General features: G+C 37.2%; 1 protein-coding gene across 1 annotated transcript in view; it reads left to right on the top strand.

The window, feature by feature from the left end:
• Klhl14 (kelch like family member 14) overlaps positions 1-23,081 on the top strand; it is a 102,517-nt gene that overhangs the window by 3,322 nt on the left and 76,114 nt on the right. The gene's annotated exons all lie outside the window — the stretch shown is intronic.

The raw sequence follows: 23,081 nt of genomic DNA, 5'->3' as shown, positions 1-23,081 counted from the left end.
ATGGGGTGGATATGCCTAGTCACTTTCATCTCAGGGAAGAGTGTGGTTGGAAATTGGGAGCTGGGAAGGAGAGGGCATACAGTCGTGTAACTCCAGTGGGTGTGTTTGCCTGTCTATGAAGAAGTTAGAAAGCTGCTGGTGCTGGTTCTGCTATGGATTTCAGTCCAAAGGGAAAGAAAAAATGATGCCTTTAAAAATGCTACTCAAATAAGAAAGCTGTGGGAATTGACAATCCTATTTTATTGGCTACATTTTTAAAGTGTTTTTTCTAAAAAAAAAAAAAAATGAGCCCTAGCAAAGGATTTCAGTCTCTTTTTAGAAAAGGGAAGCAATATCTTCTCTGTTTCTCATGATAAAACATCATGATTCCAGATGCCAGGCTACTCTAGTCTAAGCCACCAAAGTGTTTCATTAGGAAAAGTGGACAATCTGAAAATCTGCCCATGCCAATTCCCATGCAGAATGATGTTGAAAGAATGGAATTCAGCCTTGTGGAGTCAAATGCCATGTATCTCCCAGAACTAGATAGTTCATATTTTAAGAATGGATGATAGTCTCCCCAGTTGTTTAGGTAGCACTAAAGTGAGGTCAATAGGGAAGCATAGCAATCTTGAACATGGAATTGTATAAGCTGATTTTCCCCCTCTAACATCTGTAGGAGATAAGCTAAAGTATTATGGTATCAAAAGACAATACAGCAATAACAGAAGTAAGACTCCGTCCCCCCACCCCCCGCTCGAACCCAGAGCCCAGGAGTCCAAGGAACAACAACACAGGAAATGTGTTTTTAATTTGTAAGAGTTTTCTTTCATGGATCTGAAGATCAAAATAAGACGCTCAGTGTGATGAGCAAATGTGATGATACCAATGGGAATTGTAATTAACACTCTGATTGATTTTTATTTTTATCATATTTAAATGACATGGATATTATTTCACATGGCACATCAGTTAAAGATTCACACTGCACAGCTAGCAATTGTAAATGTAACATATTTTTGTCTTTTAAAAAATATATACAGAATCTACAGAAATGGCTCTGGCTCAAGTGGTAGAGCGCTACCCTTGAGCACAAAGAGACTCAGGGACAGCACCTAGGCCCTGAGTTCAGGCCTCAGGACTGACATATATATACAGAATCTAGAATAAATTCAGAAAGCCAGGGAGATGACAGAAATCAGCTTTAACTTTGTCCTAAGAGTAATTTTGCCAGACAAGCTTGATAGATTCGATCTAATAAATAATCACTGGAGCTTTGAACACACTTTCGTATGTAAGTATGTCCGAGGACTCAGTGTTAAGAGAGTTGGCTTGCAAAATCTATTTCCCACCTCCTCTGGATTCAGCTCATGAGCTAGGGCCTGCTGGCTCTGTCCGGGTGGATGTCTAAGATACCAGGCTGCCTTGCTCCGTGACGACACCTCCCAGCTTCACTGGGTCACATCATTTGAAGGATATGTAGTGGTGTCTGACCACTGAATGCTTACAAGTGTCATGGATGCTGTAAGAATCTGATACTTCTGTGGTGAGAAGGAAACTATATTTTCCCTTAAAAGAGGAAAACAGAGAGAGAGAGAGAGAGAGAGAGAGAGAGAGAAAAGAAACAGAGATCCTGTGAACCTATTGTTGGCATCAGGGTAATATCATTTAGATTTGTTCCATGCCTAGCAAAACTATAGCAGTTTAAATTGAAGGAGCAAATCACCTTACTCTAATTTTAATTCACTGGAAGAATGCAAAACTAACCAGTATGATCAATCTTAACTTTAATATAAAACAAAAATGCTGTTAGTTGCAACCCAGTAGTATTCATTGAACCCATTTATTATAACATCAGCAAAATGTCTTCTCCAACTTACATGAAGTTCAACAGGGGCATACATGTCTTAATCTATTGTTGTGGTGTTTGGATCACTTCCTTTGAAGATAATTGAATTGAAGAACATTCTGTTTATTACTTTTTATCCACTTGTAATTTTTAGAGTCTAGATATAAAAGTATTTCTCAAATCCAGAAAGGGAGACAGCATAATAAAAACTGATTAGCATGTTGGAATGTGTCCTAAATATCATCAGGAATAACTCTAAGATAATACATTTGTTTAAGAATATATGTTATCTAGAAAAGATGGGGCTATTAATAAAATAATGATAATTTAAACACAAATCAAGTCCTTTGAATGTTTATTGTTTAAAATGATAAGCATTCAAAGCATAAAGTTTTAGTAGAAATACTCAAAAATCAACCTAAATTTTTTCTCCAGTTGCTTAATTTTTCCAAGTATGCTATTTGTACTCCGATTCATATACTATTTTAGCAAAGTAAACATTAGAATGATATGGTAAAACTCTAAACTTGTAAACTTTTATTCAAATTTTAAGTCTTAAGTAATGTAGAATGACAAAACTTGGTAGAGGATATAAGCTTTTAGTTAGGAGGGATACATTTTCACGATCTGTTACCCAGTATGGTAACCATCATTACTAATATAACACATATCTCAAAATTCCTGGAAGGTTTTAGATTTTGAAACACACTCACCACAAAAAAAAAGTGATCATTAGGTGAGCAGATCCACATATTACTTAGTTTTGTTTAATTTTCCTGCAATCTATGAATGTATCAAACCATCAAATCAAACAAAAAATTATAAGAATTATAATTATAAGCTATTTTTATTAATTTTTAAAAAGGTGAAAACAAAATATTTTCAAGTAATTTATTTTGAATGTTTATTCTTCTTATTTCATTTCATTTTTGTTTAATTGTAACATTATGAAACTCTGAATTTGAAAAAAAAAATGAGCTAAGTTCTTAGAGAGGTTCCTGGAAAAGTCTCTTGTTTGAGTTTTAAAAAACATGGAAATTTAGTTTAATATGCTCACTTGATATCTCATGGTTAGTAAATTAAAAAGTAAACATCTAAAGTCTTGTGATCTAAGTCATAGTTTTATACACTGTAGACAGTTTATAACTTTTAGTTCAGGAGACTTACAGTCTAAGTTAGCTTATCAAATCCAGAAGTTTTTTATCTGTATTTTTAGTTTTTAATGCATAATTAAGAGACCCTCTCAAATTGAACAGACTAAGGGTAGCTAACATTTTGTTTGTTTGCTTGCTTTACATTGTTATTACAAACCATCCAAAGTAAGTGAAAAGAAAACTTACTGTAAGCTGAATAAATTATGATTACAAAATACAAAATGCTAAGTGTCAAGCTTCATCAGTGATTTATACAATCTATGCTGCTGTTGCACATGACAAAGCCCATTGGCCCTTCTCCAGAAAAACACCTGTGAGAGAAAAATACTGATAAAAATTATTGTACTCTTTAAAGATTTAACTTCCAGTTAGTAAATGTTTTATATAGTCCCATATTAAATTTCAATGTCAAGAAATAATATTTTATACATAAGAGGAGGCTACCCTACAAAGATTCTACTTTCTATGGACCATAGTTTATTTACTAACTACATATTTAAAGAGTCATTAGAGCTAGGTGCTGGTGGTTCACATCTGTAATCCTAGCTATTCAGGAGGCTGAGATCTGATGGTCTAGGTTGGAAGTGAATCCAGGAAGGACAGTCCCAGAAACTTTACATTCAATTAATCTCCAGAAAGTCAGAAGTGGAGCTGTGGCTCAAATGGTAGAGCACTAGCCTTGACCAAGTAAGCTGAAGGTGCCTAGGCCCTGAGTTCAAGCCCCAACACCAAAACACACACCACACACACACACACACACACACACACACACGCCATTGGCTTTCCTAATACACAGCTCCTGGATTGGGTTCTTAGAAAGTATCTCTTTAAATGTATGACAATGTTTCTTATTGGTTCTCTTCTTGAAAACTGAATGACAATCTAAACAAAGCAAACCTATCTTGTATCCATGCAATCTCCAAATTGTTATTTCCATTTATATCAATTTGATACCCTCAGATTAGAAGTTGTTAGATACTTAGCTTTTGTATCAGAAGTTACTCAACCATTCAGAATACAATTTGTTTATTATCTAAAACAAGACCATTGATTACAAAATTATATCACATGTATGGAAGCCAAACAGTTTATCCTGCAATCAAAAGGCAATTAAAGTTGATATTAATTCATCTTGTTGGCATAGAGGACTGACAAGTGGGCATTTTCAAATTTTATTTCATGCTTGTATTTATTTTTCCTACTTATGTTGAGATTCAATTATTCACTAATTTCTAGAGTATCCGAATTTTCTTAAAAACAAACTCACAAATATTGCCTCATTTACAAGAGCTATTTATGCCAGGTGATAGTCTAAGCACTTTACAATCATGATTGTTTTTATGCCTTCATCATTAGCATCATCTTATAGATGCACAGAAGCATTGAAAAGCACCGTGCCCATGATTATAAAGCTGAGTCCAGGCAGAGTAGCACCTGGGTCAATGTTGTCATACAGTATGTTACCTTCTACTATGTCAAGCTCTCTGTGGTAACTGACCTTAGATTTATATGTAAAATTAAGGCTTCCCTTTTGGGGGAAATAAAAAAGGCTGAAAGTTTCAAAAGAATGAAAGAAGTTTTGTTCCAGAGATCAGCAGTTTGTTTGTTTTTTTCTATAAAGAGACCAAGTAGTAATTACTTCTGGTTTTGTGATCACAGGTCTTTTTTGCAATTACTCCATTCTTCACTTGTCATGCAAAAACAGCCATGGATAGTAGGTCAGTGGATGAACACACATGTGTTACAATAAAACTGCATTTTTAGACAATAAGATTTCATATAATGTTCACGTGTTATGAAATATTATTATTCTGTTTCATATTTACAACCACCTAAAAGCTTAAGATCCATTCTTAACTTTTTTTTTTTTTTTTTTTTTTTTTTTTGGCCAGTCCTGGGGCTTGGACTCAGGGCCTGAGCACTGTCCCTGGCTTCTTTTTGCTCAAGGCTAGCACTCTGCCATTTGAGTCACAGCGCCACTTCTGGCCATTTTCTATATATGTGGTGCTGGGGAATTGAACCCAGGGCCTCATGTATATGGGGCAAGCACTCTTGCCACTAGGCCATATCCCCAGCCCCCATTCTTAACTTTTGGAGCTGTGCAAAAATAAGAATATGGCTGGATTTCTTCAGCAAGCCATGGTTTTCTAACCACTGTTTCAAGTACTTGGGATGTATTTGTGAACAAAAGAGACACCAAACAAAAATGTTAACATGATTCTAATGGAAAGAATCTGCATTACTCTTCTTTCTTCCATATGGAGCAAATTCAAGTCTAACCAATTCTACAATGCCATGTTACAAATCAAAATTCCAGAATAAGACTGAAGACTTAAGTGATCCCAGAAAGCTAAATAGTAACATGAAATTAAAATAACGAGAGAATTACTCATTTTTGCAACCATACATGGATCTAAAGGCTTCTAATGTAGAATGGTCACTAATCAAGAGTAGCTTAAATATCATTAATGATTAACCATTATATCCTAATATTTTCCATTAGGGAAACCTAGTCACCAAGTATATTTAATTCATTGCTTTTTGAGATTGGTACATATCATCATTTTAACACACACGCATTTATATGAATATATATACCCACTAGAATACATATTTATATAGCTTATATAAATACATTATTTTAATTTATTTTATATATTTTTATTATCAAACTGAATTACAGAGAGGTTACAGTTTCATACATTAGGCATTGGATACATTTCTTGTGCTGCTTGTTACCTCATCCCTCATTCCCCCCTCCCCCCTCCCCCTTTCCCTTCCCCATCCCCATGAGTTGTTCAGTTCATTTACTCCAAACAGTTTTGCAAGTATTGCTTTAGTAGTTGTCTTTTTTTACCCTGTGCCTCTCGATTTTGGTATTCGCTTCCAATCTTCTAGTTCTAATACTAATATACCCGGTTTCCAATATACTCAGGTAAGATACAGAGAAAGTGTGGATACCACCACAGGAAGGTATTACAAGAAGATCATCAATAATAGAGGCTACAGTTACATATGGCACATTGAAAGTAGTTACAACTGTGATATAATAATCGTTTCCATAACATGGAGTTCATTTCACTTAGCATTATCTTATGTGTTCATAAGAGTATAGCTGTTGGGCTCCTGTGATCCTCTGCTGTGACTTGCCTAAACCTGTGCTAATTATTCCCTATAAGGGAGACCATAGAGTCCATGTTTCTTTATTTTTATATATGTATATATATTCTGGAGTATTGCTATCCTGTATTCTAATCGCATTGATCAAAAGGCAGATGTAGGATTCCTGATATCAGAATTAATCCATTAAGTTGAGATTACATTGAGTGTGTCTTCAGATCCTTCTTACTGAGGTAAATAACCCTGGAGAAGCACTCAGTCCATTGGAGATTTGGTGTGTGTGTGTGTGTGTGTGTGTGTGTGTGTGTGTGTGTGTGTGTGTGTGTGTCTCCCTACTAGACAGAGTCTTCTCTGAGTATTTGTTGCCAAAGCATTTAATTCAGTGCCTAGCTTTGATCCCAAAATGTGAGCTCAATATGAATCATTATTTATAGGTGTAATTGGAATGGGCCCTTAAGATTTGAATTAACACAGCAATTTTTAAAAAGTGAAGGCATAGCTCAAGCGGTAGGGTGCTAGTCTTTCACAAAACAAATCGAGAGAGTTTGAGGCACTAAGTTCAAGCCTTACTACCAGCACAAAAGCAAACAAAACAAAAACCTCACAACAAATTTAAAAGTAAAAAAGTAGAGGTAATTTTAATGATGATTATATTCAAAAACATACCTATTATTTTCCACAATAATAAGAGCTACCACTAGCTTTATACCTATTCAAAGCTTGAAATATCGCTTATATTGTTTATTATTGTTCAGAACTCTTTTAGCCTTTTTAAGGATTAGAAAACTGAGGCTCATGGATGATATGTAGTTTGCAATCATCCAAATGGTGTTGTATTAACAATCTTTATTGCCTGGAAAATATCCACTCATTGTGAGTGTAACTCTAATTTATACTTTCTGCATATTTATTCTACTGTACCACAGAAGTGATTCAAGTTTCTACCTTCAAAATATTTATTCTACTGTACCACAAAAATGATTCAAGTTTCTACCTTCAATCATTCATTTCTTACTTAGAGGGTTGAACAGTGTGATTGCTTAGAACCAGAACAAACCAATCTATTTTAAATATTTAAATAAATAAGTAACAAAACTTTAGTTTAACTTTGGAGAAAACAACCAACCAAAGCTTAAGGTTTGAATTTGAACTGAAGTCATTTTCCCTGGATTATGGTGGGCTATTAGCTTGTTTCTGTGACAACAATGCACTATTCATTTTGGAGGTACTTTCACATTATACAACAATCAGAACTACAAAACACCTGTATATTTTAGTAATATAAGATTTCTTTCATTGGAAATGTATTTGGTTGATTTTGTTTCAAGAAAATTATTTTTAACAGTTGTCACTGCATGAATGTTTCTGATATATTCATCTACAATTTGAAAAAGTAAATTTATTTTCTATGGTCTTTCCATTAGCTACCAAATATGTTGTGGTGAATGAATTACCACTAACAATCTTTTTGGAAAAAAAATAAAACAGAAAGGAAGAATAAAGAAAGTAGTATTCTAATGCAGGCAAAAGTTAGAACATTGGTTTTAATGCAGTATGTTCATTTTGCTATATTTATCAGAAAGGTTTATTTGTTCATGAATGGTATTAATGGAAATAGGGCTGGAACTAGTCTCAACAGTGAAAGCAAAGCAGAGTGGTACTACTAAAAAAGATGATAATAGTGAGGAAATTAAAAGAGAGAAGATAAATCATAGGAATGTGAAAAAAAAAGAAAAAAGCAGTGAGCCAAACCCAAAAAAATATGGAAATTATTAAGAGTTGAAGAGAACTAGCAGTAGAAGAATAAATAGACAAGGGAATTCCAGAGGTTAAAAATTAGGAGTTCAATGTTTGTTGAACAGATAAGAGAAGTCAAAAAGTATTTAAATTGGTATAACTTCAACCATACATAATTTAGAATTAGCATCCATTAAAAAGAAGAAAAACTCAGTCATCAAAATAAAAGACTAAGGGCTGGGAATATGGCCTAGTGGCAAGAGTGCTTGCCTCGTACACATGAGGCCCTGGGTTCGATTCCTCAGCACCACATATACAGAAAATGGCCAGAAGTGGCGCTGTGGCTCAAGTGGCAGAGTGCTAGCCTTGAGCAAAAAAGAAGCCAGGGACAGTGCTCAGGCCCTGAGTTCACGGCCCAGGACTGGCCAAAAAAATAAAAAATAAAAAAAATAAAAGACTAAGTAGGCATCAATGATTCATACTTGGAATCCTAGCTCCTCAGGAGGCTGAGATCTGTGGATCCCAATTTGAAGCCAGTCAGGGAAGGAAAGTTTGTGAGACTCTTATCTCAAGCACCACAAAAGCCAGAAATGAAGCTGTGGCTCAAGTGGTAGAGCACTGGCTTTGAGCAGAAGAAAAAAAAAAAAAAGAAAGAAAAGCTCAGGGATAGCACCAAAGTTCTGAGTTCAGGCCCCAGAACCAGAACAAACAGAAAGAAAGAATATGAGGGGGGGGGGGGCGGGGAAGGGAGGGAGGGAGGGGAAAGAAAACAATATTTCAAAGAAAGGTAAATTATGGTATGTAGTATAATTCTATTCAGCTCAATAATTATAGATGTGTAATTTGAGTTAATATGATTTTTTTAAACTTGTGCAATGTAATGCAGGAATTTCAGAAGTATCCAAAAGCTTCAGCCTGTTTAGCCATGAATATAAAAATAAAAATATAACTGTAAAAAACTGTCTTCACTTGCATGCAATCTGAGCAGGCAGCACATCTAAGAAGCAAGGAGACATTCCCAACCTCATACAGGTTTTCTTTCTTTCCTTCCTTCCTTTTTTCTTTTCTTTTCTTTTCTTTTCTTTTCTTTTTTTTTTTTTTTTTTGCCAGTCCTGGGACTTGAACTCTGGGCCTGAGCACTGTCCTTGGCTTCCTTTTGCTCCGAGCTAGCACTCTGTACCACTTGAGCCACAGTGCTGCTTCTGGCTTTTTCTGTTTATGTGGTGCTGAGGAATCGAACCCAGGGCTTTATGCTTGCTAGGCAAGCACTACCACTAAGCCACATTCCCAGCCCCTCATATGGGTTTTCTAACCTAGTGCCCTGGATTATGTTATACCACAGTGAAAATTTGTAGTTTGCCATTAATAAAAAGTTATGCTGTGCTATTTAGAAGACTGGGATCTGAAGGATCTCAGATTAAGGACAGCCCAGGCATACACAGGAGACATCCCCAGCCAAAAAAAAAGCCTTTTATCTCAATTATATGGGAGGATAAGATCCAATATCCAGAGGATTGCCATTTCAGGCCAGCCAGAGCAGAAAGTGGATGATGCTACTTAACAATTTAAGAAGCTGGGCGTGGTGCTGCACATCTATCATCCAAATCTATGAGGGAAGCTTAAAATAGGTTGATTGTGGTCCAGGCCCTGGCCTGGACAAAACATGAATCCCTATCTCAGAAACAGTGCATAAAAGGGAAGGGGGTATGGTTTACTAGTAAAAGTTTGCTAGAAGAACAAAATGCTGAATGCAAGCCCCAGAACCAACATCAACCTCCACCCCACCCAGCCTCCCCAGAAAACACCAGCTATGCTCTGGAATTTTCCTCAAATTTGTATTGACCAGAAGCAATTCACAAGCTCTGGCCTGGGCTGGATTCTGAGGTACAGTTGGAGATTTAAAGAAAGAAAAAGAGAGAGAAAGAAGAAATAAAAGGAGGGAGGGATGGAGGGAGGGAAAAAGAGAGAGGAGAGAAGGAGGAAGAGGAGGAGAGAAAGAGGAAGGGAAAGGGAAGAGGCAGTGGAAAGAGAAAGGGAAGGAGATCAACACTTTCCAGGAACTAAAAAAGGGGGAGTGTGCAGAAGGGGCACTCCGAATACACAAGCTCTCTGCCCTGCAGAGGTTCAAGCACCACAGAGATAAATTATACAGTCTGGTAGTCACTTTCCTACTGGGAAAATTCTAGGATATATCTGAAGTTGCTCTATAGACACAAAACTAGTCAGACATCTCTAAGACCTAAGGAATGCACCTGAAGGTGAAACCAAGGGCATTAGGAAAAAGTGGGAAGTTAGAATTGTGAAGGGCTTTCTGCAACTTATATTTAATTCTTCAAGAGAAAATGTTACTTTTTATATATAAAAGCCTTACATTTCTTCATTTCATGGAAAAGGATCATTCCTTTTCCAATCAATACAATCAAGCTCTTTGGGATGGGAGGCTTCTACTCTCAAGAACCTTCCAGATACAAATGCCTGGCTTCTTGGGTCCCAAAGAGCCTGTGAGCAGGGCTGTTGAATTGCACCTGCACAGGGACTCTGAACTTCTCAGCTCAGCTGGGCCACCGTATGGAGTCTGGCTCACTGGAGGCTGCAGAGAAGTGAACTGAAGAATTACAGTCGGTTTCACTTCCCTGCCTTATGTGCCTTCAGGTGCCTCTGAAGACAGGCGAGGCCAGTGAAATGGAGAGAAGGGGGAAGAGAGAACGCATCAATATCTGAAAGAAGGAGTCATTTAAAACCCAGAGGCATTGTAGAAAAATGTGGATAGTTGGATGCGTGTGTGTGTGTGTGTGTGTGTGTGTGTGTGTTATGTGTATACCTAAAAACTATGTATTGTTGGTTACTAGCTTCTAATTAGTGTACAGTAACTTCAGAGACATGCACTCTTAGCAGATCAAGGCCTATTGTGCTTGTGGTTTGGGATGATCATCACTTCCTAGACTGGCAAAAAGAAAATAGTCGTATGTATAAACCCTGATTAGAACAAAGCTATGCAGCTATCTGGACCCTAATGTTTAGCATCTTAAAAACTCTGCACGCCAGAGCATCCTGTGCAAAGGAAGAGAATGAAAGAGGGAATGTAAAATCTGTGAGTCTGAGTGGGAAACTTAGAAGGAAAAGTCATGCTGTAAGGTATACACTGAGCCCTCAGCACTTCCTATTTGGTGTGCATTAACCGGGGTTCATTGGTACTGTGAGGCACCCCAGTCAGGCTGGGTGTAGCAGAGAGGCTGAAATGTATGCCTAGCAGCACAGACCAATTTGGTGGGATGGTTACTATAGCAACTGTACCATCACTGTCAGTGGCAGTTTCTATAATCTCCCTCTCTTAAGGCTTTCACAAGCATTCACTCCAACATGACAAGAAGGGAAAACAGAGCAATGTAATTAGAGGTAAAAATAAAAAAAAATCAAGGCTATAATGCAAATACCTTAAACAGTTCTATTGTGTAGTTATTAAGACTGAAATGCCAGACAGATGTCGGGTGAAATTCCACCTCGACTACTTACAAGCTGTCTCTTTAGGTAATTTACTTAACCTATTTTCAGACACCCAGCTTACAAAATGCACATAACAGTACCCACCTCTGCAGTTGTTAAAGTTCAAATAGTTAGGTACAGCACTTCTTTTAAAGTCTGGCTGAGAATTGTTATTAATCAATGGCTTTTATGTTTATAAGGATACTTGTATTTTGGCCTAATTTGCTGCTCCTTTCATTTGGAAGGTAGGGTTCCTAATCCCATTTAATTTGACTTTCTAGACTCGGTTCCCAGAGCCCAAGTCCTAGTGCTATACTGACAGCGATAATGCTTCTGCTACAATTTTCCATATTGTCCAGTATAATTGCTTATGTTACATTCATATACTCTACCTTTAAGTCATCTACAGAATCCTAGCTAGTTCTGGAGTGATGTCAGTAATCAGAAAAGTTAGAAAACTTATGGTAGATTCACATTTAACAGATTTATTGAATTGTAATTTATACACTATACAACTTGCCTATTTAAAATATGTAATTCAATGGTTTTATTATATAAAGTAGCAATCACTGTAATTAAATTTAGGACATTTTAATCATCTATCACCCCGCTCCCCCAAATAGTGTAAGCAGTCTAATTTCCCCACCATCAGTATCATCTCCTCTCTCCAGCTCTAGACACTAATCATGTTCTCTTTCCTGGATTTGCCTATTTTTTTTTGCAATAACCATACAATATGCCATCATTTTTAATTTGCCTCCATCATGTAACATAATATTTAAAGTTTCATCCATGTAATAGCATAAAACACTATTTCATTCCTTTTCTTGTCACAATAATAATCATTATGTGAACACACCAATTTTTTAAAAATAATTATTTATTGTCAAAGTGATGTACAGAGGGGTTGCAGTTTTGTACATAAGACAGTGGGTACATTTCTTGTACAATTTGTTACCTCCTCCCTGATTTTCCCCCTCCCCCTCTCTTTCCCTCTCACACCAAATTTTATTTACCCATAATCCATGGACATTTGGGTTATTTCTACTTTTTTCTGTTATGACGTATGCTGTTATGGGCATCCATGTCCTAATTTTCTTCTGGACATATGTTTTCATTCTCTTGAGTATACACACCTATGAATAGAATTGCTGCCTCAGATGGTAATTCAGTTAGCACTGAACAAATGGTTAACTTTTGCAGGAACTGCCAGATGGTTTTTCAAAGCAGATGCGCCATTTTGCATTTCCACCAGAGGTGGATGAGGTTCCACTTGCTCCAACCTCACCAACCTGTGTTGTTTTTTTTTCATTATAACCATTTTATTGTGTGAGAAGTCTTTCCTATCTTCTCATATTTTTTCAGTTTCCTTCTTGTTGATCTTTCTGAGCATCTTTTCATGTGCTGATTAAGATAGATGATAGATAGATATGTCTATTAACATGCTATTTTATTTAGTTGTGTAATTTGGTTTCTTTTCTTTTTTGTCTGAAACTGGGACTCAAACTCTAATACCTTACACTTTTACTTACTGTCTGGTACTCTACCAATTGCACTATATTTCCATTTACATCCTCTGTTTTTATATATTAATATTTGAGTTGTAAGATTTCTTAAGTACTTTTAGTAAGGGTGCTTATTGTTTCTAAGTTATAGCTGAGGCTGTATTCTGCAGGAACTGAGTGCTCTGCTAATTTTTTTTGTTTTGTTTTGCCAGTCAGAGCTTGAACTCAGGGCTTGAGCACTGCTTCTGGCTTCTTTTTGCTCAAGGCTAGCACTCTGCCATTTGAGCCACAGCGCCACTTCTGGCCTTTTCTATATATGTGGCTTCATGTATACGAGGCAAGCTCTCTTGCCACTAGGCCATATTCCCCGACCCTGAGTGCTCTTTTTGATAACAAGAAATAGGAAATGCATGCAAATATATAGTGGAGGTTTTTCTAGGTAACTTTACAGGAGGCACAGGGCTAACAAAAATCTTGAAGTTGGATGTGACAGAGAAAAATATTTATGATTGGCATTTATGTTGTTTTTCTTTGCATGATTATTTTGGCTTAGTTGATGTGGACATTACATTTTTCAAAAGTTAGTTTGAACTTGGACAAATAAATCTGTTTGCACAAAATTATTTTATTAGGTGGCTCATGCTTGCAATCCTAGGTACTGAGGAGGCTGAGATCTGAAAATCATGGGCATGAAAGTCTGTGAAATGCTTGCCTCCAATTAACTACTAAAAATCCAGAATTGGAGCTGTGACTCAAGTGGTAGAGTGCTAAGTTTGAGCAGAAAAGCTCAGAAACAGCACCCAGTCTCAGAGGTCAAGCCCTAGGATCTTCACACAAAATAATAGTTAAAAAAATAATGTTACTCAACCTGTTTACTTAGATGTTCTCAAAAGTACATAAGAAGTATTTGTTCCAACAATATCTATATAATAATAATTCTAAGGAAATGAAGTGGAATTGTTTGACTGGCAAAACAATAGGAACTCAGAAGAACCACTGCAGAATAAGAAATATGTCAAAATGAGACAAAACAGAACAATAGTAAAATGTAAAAACAGAAACAGATAGTTTAGTAGTGATTAAGAAGTGTTTGTTGGGGGGAATCAGCAGAAAAGAACAGAGTACAGGATTGTCAATCATAGCTGAGATTCAGTGAGGATTTTAGTAACATATCACCAAGCAGATTCTAACATGAAAAAGCTAAATTCATCATGAGAAAGACTTGTGCCAGCTCATCTTGTCCTTGTGATATTGTGTCTTTTTAGTTTTCCACAAAGACCCAACCTATCTGAGGCTCTGAACAAAAAATTACTCTGGATACTCTTAGCAGGTTAAATTTTGTTATTTTTCTTCCTTTGACTTGGGGTACATGGATGTAGAGAACAAGGAACAGATCAGTTCCAAGGCCTCATAGTGATGCTCTGGACAGAACATGTGTATTTTGATACTGAATTACTAGGAAACAAATTTCACTTCCTATGAAAAGATTTATATCACTATTATATAACAAAAATAGCTCTCAGAGCCACCATCCCAGCTCCCAGTGCTAAGTGGTAGGAATTTTAATGAGGATTTCTTTATCTGTATATTCAAAGAGACAAGATGTAAAACAAAAGAAAAGAACTTTTAGTTTTAAGAGTACAATGCCAATAGATGCTAAGAGAACAGTTAATCTCTTAAAAGTACTCAGATTTGGTTATTCTTATTTTGTGGGCTTTTTGGTGGAAGACATCTTCTTTCCTTGCCAGGAGTCTTAGACATATGGAGAAGGCCTCTAATTCTAGCAGTAAAATTCCTAGAATCCTGATAAATTTCAAAGGTCCCTAGGCATTCTCATTTGAAATGTAGAGAAAGGGAAAGCAGAGAGTACAAAACTGTAATATATAAATACCACCTTCAATACATTCAAGTAAGTTCAAGGTTTGGCATTTCTCCCAAGTTAGAGAGAAACCAAGTGGGCTGGTAGTAAGTAGTCTAGGTAGCAACTGATCCCTAGAAAGGGGGCATCCTCCCCATAGACAGAAGGCCTTGAAGCCTTCAAACAACACAATCAAACAAATAGTCCAAGTTCTAGAAAGCCACAGTCTCTGTGACCTAGAAAGGATAACCTTATTCTAGGAAGAATTTTTCTTCTAGAGAATGCTGTTTAAAGAAGTTTGAAGGTCTAAAGAAATTCATGTCAGTAGCATTATAAAATGGTCTACTTCATGAGTGTCACAAAGACTCATGGCAATCACTGTCTATTCTTATGCCTCCTAGCTCTGCTTTCCTCCTCTGCAACATCATTGTCCATTAACATTTACTGACTGCATAGGCAACATGCCCTGAACACTAAAGAGGAGAGGAGAGTAAGTAAAGAGCCTGCCTCTAAACATTCCAGATTCACCATCCAGAGTGCAGTTGATAGGGGGCAACAAAGCACAGCCATTGTATGATAAAATGATCTTTCTCAAGGCAATCATATATGTTTCACCCTAATGGCTCCTTCTGGAATATCAGGTCCCTAAGTGTGTTACTCATTGGTCCTTCTCAGTCCTACATTCTTATTGGCTAGATGGTTGTAATACAGAGAGCTATGTTAGTCTACCTGGGATGCCACAACAGAACATCACTAACTGGGTGATTGGAGGCTGCAAGTTCACAACCAACATGCTGACAGTGCTGGATTCAGGAGCAGTCTTTCCCCAGCTTTCAAGTCTTCTCACTGTATGCTCATATGATTTTCCCCCACTGGGTTTGTAGAGAAACACATGTCACATCTCTCCCTCTTCCTAGGAGGACATCAGCGCTGCTGGTTTATTCCACAACTCTTTTGCCTTCATTTAACCTTAATGCCTCTTTAAGGTACATACACTACCCATCACAATGAATCTTACCACAATAGCTAAGAATAGTAGACAGGGAACTAAGAAACAAGCTAGGGGTAGTGAGTGAAGTGTTATTTTTTTAAACAGGCTCTATACCAGCACAGTCAGATAGGCAGATGAGCAACTGACCAAATCAATAAGATATTAGTATCTCTTCTAGTAATGTGTAAATCAGAAATGGAAAACAAATACAGATTTTTTTTCTTCAATTACAGGCAATATTACACAAACCAGCAATTCTCTTGCCAATAAATCAAAGGGCATTATTTTTATATAATGTATCTTCCTCAGCCCCATCTAAATACATTGATCTGGAATGAGATGCTAAGAACCTGCATAAAAATCCCAGGAAATTTTATTACCAGTGAATTTTGGACTATACTTAAAATCACAGAACTAATGATTTGTTTTCATTTGCTACATATGTATAGAAGAGAAGAAAAACTACTAAGAGTAATTTATTGATGGATAAATTCAGGGAAAGTTTGTTACAAATCTACATTAGGAGAAACAGGTACCTTAGCTCTAGTTCCTCTTTAGAAAATGTAGTAAACTTTCCCAGGATAATTTGTTACTGCATGTCAGAGGTCTGAGGATTGAAAGCATATTGCCATGATGACTGTCTCAGAGGATTCTGAATGTACTTTCAGAGGGGGATGTGGGAAAGACCCCTAAATATCAGAGGCCAGGAGTGAGGGTTCTCTTTGGCACTATCACCCTGTCAGGGTTGGCAAAGCAGCAAAGAACAGAAAGAACTGGCTCCCTACTGGGAAGGAAAGGGAAGAAAGGGGAAGTTAAGAGATTCCTATTTCTCCCTTCGCAGTAGGGTGTCCATAAGTTTGATCCCAGAAGCTGCACCTCATTGTCTGCTCAGCACATAACCTGGGGCCTCTGCCTGCCTTAATCCCTGGCTGGAGATCACCCCAACATAAGAAATGCTCCTTTCTCTACTTTAGCCTCAAGGTAATATCATAGAATTAGTCCTCCCCTACACCAAAGGTCTGGGGAATTCCTTTCCTTGCAGGTAGACAGTCATTTGTTGCTAGGATATTCCGGGAAAAAAATGGAATATATCTGGTTATTTACCACCTTTCTTGGTTCTCTCTCTGTGTGGTGATTCTGCAGTGATTCTCCAACTGAAAAGAGGCTTTTTGGCCAAAGGCTGGCTCCAGGTTCCTCTAAGCCAGCTTCTGTTTCTCCAAGAGGAATCTCTTCTTGGATTTAGAGTCCTGGATAAACCTAGGCTGTAGGTGGGACCTGATAGTTGTCTCTTTCAGCACCATCTTGAACTGCTGAATTTCTTTCTTAGGAATGTTATTTTGTTCAAAGATTAACTTTGACTGTCCTTCCGAAGATTCATTTTAATGGGATATGCTTTATCCATCTGAACTTGAATTTTCATTGTTAGTCTATGATCCTGGGTCTGAAATGTCTTTTTTTTTTCTTGTGCAACAGATATGAATGTTTCTTCAGGTTGGGAAGTCACTAATCTCTTCCAAAAGCCAGCCAGATGAGAGGGAAAGAGGCAGAGAGAAGTCTCAGTTATGCAATTGGTTTTCAAGGGGACACACCTCTTGATACTGGGTTTTGTTAGGGGCTTAAATGCAATAGTGCCTATGTGTCCTTCACTAGGGTAAGAACAATGCTTTATCTCCTTTGGCCATGAAGCTACATGGAGCTTAATGGCTCTTTTGTGAAGGAGGAGACCGTTTTCCTATCACACAGATCTTGGTTGTTTCTATCAGCTAGTCAGTAGCAAGTGTGTGTACTAGTGAGCAGTAAGACTGTGCCTCCCTCTTCTAGATGGGAGGATTGGTCTGAGAGGTGATACTCACCACCAGATTTCCTCCCAGGAGTGGGGAGAGGATAAAAGAGATGCTATTTCTACTGCAATTGATGCTCTTCAGAAAAGAAAAAAGAGGTGCTAAGTGTTAGGTATTAGAATTAGAGATTATATAGATAATCTAGTAAGGATGATGTGCAACTGCTTCTAGTTACAAAATGAAACTTTTATCTAGGAAGTAAGAGAGAAGGCAAATGCAATGAGTATGAAGTTGGCTGAGCCATTGTCCCACATGAGGCACAGGATCAAAAATAAATAAATAGAGTCCAGTAAAATGTCACAGCCAATCATAATCTAGACCATCCTGGCTCTTGAGTTTATGATTTGTGATTTTGGTTGGCTAAGCAGTATATTTTATAGTCTTAAACCAAAAGGATTCCTTGTCATATATGCCTCTGATGTCATTAACTAGTTGACAAATTTAGAGTCTGGAAGAAGAATGTAGCAGGAGCTCAAGCAAACTGCCTCATCTGTATGCTGGAGGACTTGGTCATATTCTGGAACAACTATGTGTTAGGAAAGAGACCTCTGTGAGCTACAACAGCTTAAATAAGGAGTTGAAGGACATGAAGATGGTCAGTCACACTTGCAATGTGTAAAGACACAGCCAGAAAAGATGTTGATCTTTGCCAGGTATGGGTGGTCATACCTGTAATTGCAGCACTATGGAGGTTGAAGCAGAAAGACCACAATTTTGAGGTTAGCCTGAGCTATGTCATCAGGCCTGATCTTCACACAAACAAAGTAATTAATAATAATATTAATATAATAATAATCAACCAAACCCGAATATGTCAGCCCTCCCATGGTCACATATACAGGAGTGGCAGAGTTGGACTGTGTCCCCAAAAAAGGATGACCTACTGCTGGTAAGATGTGAGATTAATTTTATGTGCCTCCTGAGAAACCATTTAAAATGTATTTTACTAGTTAGATTGTTTATTAACACAATTGAACACTGGTTAAAAATAAGAGACCATTTAGTATGGCTTAGTAGTAGATATCTATAATCTTAGCTACTAAGGAGGCAGAAGTAGAAGAATAAAGATGAGCTATCATGTTTTAAAAGCACTGTTCAAGTGTGAGATTTTAAATAAAACATGATATGAACAATACCATAGCATGTAGAGACCTTCATGTAAAAGTCCTGAAGGTCTGTGCTTTGTTAGTGACTCCGGTTTACTGAACATTTCCTCCCATCATGGGCAGCTCTATTCTGTTGATAGGCACAGACAAAGAGAAAAGCAGAGATGTGATAAATACAAAGCTAATTATTTGGACATGTTCAAGTAGAAACACACCAAAAAAAAAATGCAGTCACTGGGGGCAGTGAATCATAAAGGTAACAGGTTCCATTTGGAATTAGGGAAACACACTTCAGGTCACCATTTTGGAGGCTGTGATCAGTTGGCCCTAGGGTCCTGTGGTAAAGCAGTACATCCTGATCAGGAAATCATTCACCTCATAGCAGTTCGTGAAAGAGAAGAAAGGGCCAGCATCCCACAATGCCCTTTGAGGGTAAACTCCAGTGACCTAAAATTCTTCATTAGACTTCACCTCTTAAAGAGACCTACAACCTTCCAATAGTATCAAGCTGAGGTCTACGTCTTTTACATGGCCATTGGCTGATGTTCCAGATCCAAGCTGTAACAATGACTGCTCCTTTTCCCAGCTCATCTTCTTTGGCTTCAGCTCTGTGGTTTTCCTTTTCTCCCATGCAATCTCCTTCACCCATTCCCATCCACTTGCTATTAAAACAAGCAGAGAAAAAAGAGATACAATCTGTGACATACTCCCCAAAAGTGAAGTTGCTAGTGACTATTGCCCTTGTCACTTGTTTGTTCTTCTCTATATCATTGTTTTGTTCATACAGCAAGCCCTTTTGAGTACCTATTGTGTACAAAGCCACTTTTGTGAGATCAGAAAGTTTGCCAGTGTGATATAATCAAATACATTTTAGAGTGACTGCCATCTTAAGGAAACTAGATACTGCTTATCAGCCATCATTTTCCACATAGCCAGAATCATAAGAGAGGAAGATGATGACTCTAACACCTGAGCCATATCTGAGAGTCACCGTACAGTCCTGTGAAAAAAAAATCCTAGACATCTTCCTGTGTGAAACGGAGAAAATAAAACTCATCCTGAGGCATTGGAAAAGGTGCCCAAGCCCCCTTTTCCTCTAGTCTTTCATCTGTTAAATGGGGATAATGATACTTTGTGTTTATCTACCTCAGAGAGGCATTATCAGGTCTATTTAAAGGCTCTTCCCATGAAAGCTGCTGTGTAATTACCAAGAACAGCTATGATAAAGAAACCTAAATACAACAGCAAATCAGCTGGAACAAATTCTCAAGGGAGTTTACTTCTCTGGAAAATTTTAAGAAAAGGGTAGCAGCTTTCCTTTGGGGAGCTGTGGATACCATGATGGCTGGAAGTTTCAGGAAGGCTAGATGACTATGGTAGCCTCCTCTTGACCAAGAAGTCTGATCTTCCTTTATGGACTTGCCCCCCAATTTCTGAGCAATTTCCATCTCAAGCTCTTCTTTTAAAACAAAGCAAAACAAACAAAAACATTTTTAAAAAACAATATCTTGACGGTTTTATAGGTGAAATAAATTTCAAACAAGGTACGCTTTATCTGCATAAGAGGAAAAGAAAATGCAGATCATAATATGGGGAATATGTATTTTATAGTTCATAAGAATAGGATTGAGGGACTTTGGTGATTAACCATCTTCATGAAGAGAATTGACAGCAAAGAGGGTGAGTAGATTCAATTTATGAATGAACTCTGGGTCAATACCATTGGATTTTTAGTTTTAGCTCAATGGTTTTTTAGGTTTGTTTTAACTTGCTTACTTAGTAAACATTCTATTTATAACATATGGTAACATATATAACTGAAAGGCATCTAAGCAAAAAAAATCTAACACCCCAAAGATTGTTTTCAAGTGAGTGCTTTACAAGGTTAATAATTCTTCATAATAAGAATTACTATCATTTATCAATTAATTATTATGGGAACTACACAATATTTTTCATACACAACCCAGATATCAGCCAGGTGCTTTCCAGATCTGCTAAAGATCTGGTAAAATTGCTATAAGCCTTTCCAATCATATGGCCTATAAAAATCCAAAACCATTGCTTTAGACTAAATGCATCACCAACCCATCAAAAATTCAAATGTGAAACCCTAGAGTTGCTTTAAAAATAGTCTATGCACTATGGTGAATATGAACTATACAAGTTGTAGGTGGGGATGGAAGGGAAAAACTGAAGGAAAGTGAGGGAAGGGGTGACATTGTCCAAAAAGAAATGTACTCTTTACCTGACTATGTAGCTGTAACCCCTCTGTATATCACTTTTATAATAACAATTAAAAGAATTAAATAAATAAGCAAATAAATAATGGAGTCTATGGAAGATAATTAGGTCACAAAGATGAGCCCTTGCCATGAGATTAGTGTCCTCATAAGAAGGGACAGGAAAGATCTTGATTTTTCCTCTCCTAATCTCTCCCACCATGTGAGAACATAAACCTAAAGCTGGCCCTAAGCAGGAAATAAGTTGTCAAGCACCCTAATCTTGTCCTGTCCAAACTCCAACACTGGGATAAATTGGTTAAGCCAACCAGTCTGTGATGCTGTTGTTCTAGTCTCCTAGTTAGATTGAAGAGCCATTCTCGTGTCTGGAAATGTCCAGGCACTTGTGTTTTCCTGTCCTTGTCTATCCTCCAGGCTACGTTCACACATGGATGCTATCCTACCAGAGGTGAAACTCCTTTTTATAAAACACATGGACATCAAGTCCACTGAGACTGGAAAGTCATAGGAAAGTGCCAACTTCCAATTGTCTCCAGCCTCTCTCTACAGAATTATGCTGAAAACATACATTTCTTTTCTCTCTCCATGAACTAGAGACACTGTACATGGTCTCTGTAGCAGAAAGCATCTTTTATTGCCAGTAGTGCATGTCTAGTTGGAAGAGGTGATTTGTGGTTGCAAGTAGAAACTGTATACTTTCCAACTATACTTTGATGACTTCACTTTCATTTTGAAACTTCGTTGTAAAAAGTGACAATTATTCCTACTTTACAGATGAGGCAACTGAGACAAAGACTCAACTCCAGAACAAAGATAACAACTGGTAGGAAGAAGATTTAAAGCAAACTATGATTGACTCCTGGCTTAAATTTAACTTGATTTTGAAGAATGCCTACACAGCTCTACCTCCCTTCTTTAAAACTTTGTTTTACCCTTAAAACTTGGTTTCAAAATTACATCCATAGATCATTGTTAAAGATATTTGTAAGGAAACACAGAGTAAAAAATATCTCATTGATTTAGTATCATTTCAGAAAGAAGATATTAGAGTAATTAAGAATCTAAACAATAGAAACACAACTCTTTAATATTTTCAAGTAATAAAAATAGAATGGCTGCACTGATGGTGACGACTGTTGATAACAATGGGAGCTAACATTTATTTAGCACTATTTTAAATGTTTAATATATATTGTTTCATTTGATCCTAAAAAATTAAAGAAGCTTCTTTAATGTATGTATCATCAGTCTATTGCTGTTTCTATTTTATAAGCGAGGTTAAAGAGGGATTAAATGACTTGCATAACATCATTGCAGAAGAAGGAAACAGGCTTCTTCTCACAGCAGCTACCAGGCCTACACCCTAAGGAACTAAGCCTTCTGCTTTAGTTAGGAATCATGAAGAATGGGGTGATGTACCCAAGTGGATAGAATACAGAACCATTCAGAACAGAGAATGTCTTCCTTATGCCACCCACTAGTCCTTAGAATGAATTGCAACAAAATGTTTAATTCAAAAGCAGACATAAAACCTTTAAAAAAGCCATCAACAAGCAATGGGTAATATTTTAATTTGGACAGGTATGGAGTTGGAAAACCTTGGCTTGAAAATTCTTATTTCTTTATTTTTTTTTAATTTACCTGTACCAAGGCATGAACTTAGGACCTAGCACCCTCGACTTTTATACTCTTGGTTGGTGCCCTACCACTTGGGGTATACCCATAGCTTGGCATTTTGCTAGTGAATTGGAGATGATGTCTCACAGATTTTTCTGCCTGAGCTGGTTTTGAAGTAGGATCCTTCAGATCTCAATCTCCTGAGGAGATAAAATGAAAGGAGTGAGCCAGTGAGCCACTGATGCCTGACAATATTTGCTTTAAAAATAAAAATCTGTATTTGTTTTCAGCTAAAATCTGAGTAGAAACTCAGTACTGAATTATGACTGTTAAAAGTCTTGTTATTGGGGCTGGGGATATGGCCTAGTGGCAAGAGTGCTTGTCTCATATACATGAGGCCCTGGGTTCAATTCCCCAGCACCACATATATAGAAAATGGCCAGAAGTGGTGCTGTGGCTCAAGTGGCAGAGTGCTAGCCTTGAGCACAAAGAAGTGCTCAGGCCCTGAGTCCAAGCCCCAGGACTGGCCAAAAAAAAAAAAAAGTCTTGTTATTTTAGAAGGCTTTTATGGGAAGTATAACACTGGGGTTTGAACTCA

The sequence above is a fragment of the Perognathus longimembris genome, chromosome 15 (genome assembly GCF_023159225.1).
Source record: "Perognathus longimembris pacificus isolate PPM17 chromosome 15, ASM2315922v1, whole genome shotgun sequence".
NCBI lineage: Eukaryota > Metazoa > Chordata > Mammalia > Rodentia > Heteromyidae > Perognathus > Perognathus longimembris.
The sequence above is the reverse complement of the archived record's forward strand: the minus strand, read 5'-3'. Positions and strand labels throughout refer to the sequence as shown.